Here is a 3,019-nt window from a genome sequence, read left to right as displayed (position 1 = left end):
AATCTGGAACGTGACAATCCATAGACATAATTTAAAAATTCATGATAAGTAGGACGTAGTAGATATTTTAAATAAATAAATAATTGCACTTCAATGATTGAATATATATTGAAAACTGAAAGTTGCATATTTGATCCTTGACTTACCGTTTAGTTAATTCTCAACAGGTGATTAGGTGAAGAACCTCATGAAAATATATCGCACTACAAATTCGTAGGCACCAACACAAATTTGAAAACAAACCTTAATAAATTTAGACATCTGAAGGGTATGTGACGATTTAACAAAGAATTTGATGGTTTCTTTATTGGAGATTGGTGATTAATATACTACTCCCACAAAGAATTGAGGACCAATGTTGCAATTTTCACTTTTGAGTATTACATGGGGATATGGAAGCGATTGGCAGTCCTGCAATAGTTCCATTTCAATAATTGGACAGATACTGAACAGTGAAAGTTGCATAGTTGATCATCGACTTACTGTTCAATTAACTCTCAATAATATCATGAAAACAAATTTAAAAATAGAGCCTAACTTAATAAAATTAGACAAGTGCAAGGCATGTGACGATTTAACAAAAGATTTGACAATTTTCTTTATTGAACTCGAAAAATAAATTGAGGATCGACGTTTCAATTTGTCCCTTTCGATTTTGATAGTATTACAGTCCATGAATATTGAAGTGACTAGAACTCCATTAATCACCAACCTCTTGCAGTGTTGAGCTTTGCCCTATTTCTAGCTTAGAGTGGAACATTCAATATTTTTATTTTATAATTAGCCTTGATTTTTCAAACTTAGGAGACAAATTATACAGGAAATCCTATCAAGATACGTATTAAAAGTCAAGAGATATTGATATTTCTCAAAAAATTTGGGACAAACCAAGAATGTTTTGAGTGATCATGGATTGAAAACGAAAACTGAACTGTATAAAATTCAAGTTTTCATTGTTTATAATTGATTCAGTATACCAGTCAACTATTCAAACGTCATAAATATTTCTAAGGCTGATTAAAATCACATATGCACTAAATATCTCACAATAAAAGAATTAGAATCCAGAAGTATTACATTCAAGAACCATATGAACAAAAATAGTTTTGGGATTAAATCCTATCCCTTCTTACGAGAACTATAATAAAATACAATATAAAATATTGACAAAATATACATACAAATTTATAGTGATCGACTTACCATTCACGTCTCTCCACCCACAAAATTGATCCCTTATAATTCTATGGGCCTGTTTGAGTCACATTATTTCAAAAAAATGCATTTTTAAAAAGTGATTTGACATCATTTTAACTACACATTCTTCAATAAAATAATATTACATGCAAATCAAACGAATTTTCTTATTTTTTAACCACACATTTTCCATCAATACACTATTCAAGAATGCATTATTAACAAAATAATGTGACTCAAACATCCCTTATATATAGTATGAATAGTGTGAGGATCTAGTATATGTGTAGAATTCATATATACGCTTGAAAAATTTGCAACTAAAAATATGCAGTCTAAACAGGGGTGTTCTCAGTTAAGATTTTAATAAATTTTAAATGATTATAAATTCTAATGAATTTGGTGGATTTAAATAGATTCTTACAAATTTCATAAAAATATCATCAAATATGGTGAAATTTTAAAAGATTTACTTATATGTATTTTTAAACTTGAAATCCATCCAAATCTTTTAAAATGCTTCTATTAATGAAACCTTTATAAATTCACTAATTATTGAGGATACCTAAATTTTAAAGGATTTCATTAAAATTTCAATTGGGGACACCTAAATTTTAATAAATTTAATTAAAATCCAATAAAATATCAATTGAAGATACCTAAATTTAGAATGACTTTTAAAATCCATTGCAATTTCAATTGAGGACATCCTCTTAAAACTCTTCGGCATATAGTTATTCGGAATTCTAAAATATGCATAATGTAATATAACATAGAATTTAACAACAATTCTTTTTTTAATCTATGAGTACTATGCAATTTTCGATTTTTCCTCTTCTATATGTATCATTTGTAAGAATAATGTGAGAGGGTAAAATAATTAAAATTAAATCAATATTTTCTTTACAGTGAATTGGGAAATATTCATGAGATGTTCGTTATAACTAATATTTATCGATATTCTATCATGAAGACAATTTTAATTATGACACTATAAATAACTACATATAAAAAAATTCATTGAGCAATGTTTGTTATTTCTATGTAATAAACAACTTATAAATTTCTTTTTATCATTGTAAATTACTGTTGTAATCGAAGATGACGTAATCTTATATTGAAGTGAATCTCTATAAATCTTGTATGTTATTGTGTCTGTCATTATTATTTCTTTTTTTGCTAACTTATTGTGCAACCGATGGTTTTTTGACGTAGCGGAAGGTTATAGGAAAAATGAACAAATCTCACAAAATGAAAAAACTCACGATAACTTTTTATTTCTGTCAATCAATATGGCCACAAATGGCATACGGTGCTTTATAAAGGGAAAACCCTAGGAAAATTTGGAAAAAAAGTAAAAATAATAAGAAAAAGATTTTTTTTCTGAAAATGGAAAAAATCGAAATAATGGTTAAAATTGAAAGTCCTAATCTTAAGGATTATCTTCCAACAAAAGGGATTCAAACCCAACTTAAATTGATTGAGATCCTGCATTGTAAATTTGTAGGCACTAACACAAATTTAAAAATAGAGCCTAACTTAATAAAATTAGACAAGTGCAAGGCATGTGACGATTTAACAAAAGATTTGACAATTTTTTTCCAACAAAAGGGATTCAAACCCAACTTAAATTGATTGAGATATAACCAAAACAAAAATTATCAAAAATGGAAAAAACGCATAAACGAAAGCCTAAAGGAAAGAATTTGCCCAAAATTGGGCTACATCAGGAGCAAAGCGTTTGCTCCTAAGCCTTGTTCATTGGTTTGTTTTCAATCAAATTTGACTAAAATTTCGTCAAAATGGATAATCCCAAAATTTC

Source organism: Olea europaea, chromosome 4 (assembly GCF_002742605.1).
Source record: "Olea europaea var. sylvestris chromosome 4, O_europaea_v1, whole genome shotgun sequence".
NCBI classification, from domain to species: Eukaryota; Viridiplantae; Streptophyta; class Magnoliopsida; order Lamiales; family Oleaceae; genus Olea; species Olea europaea.
This window is presented reverse-complemented; position numbering follows the sequence as displayed.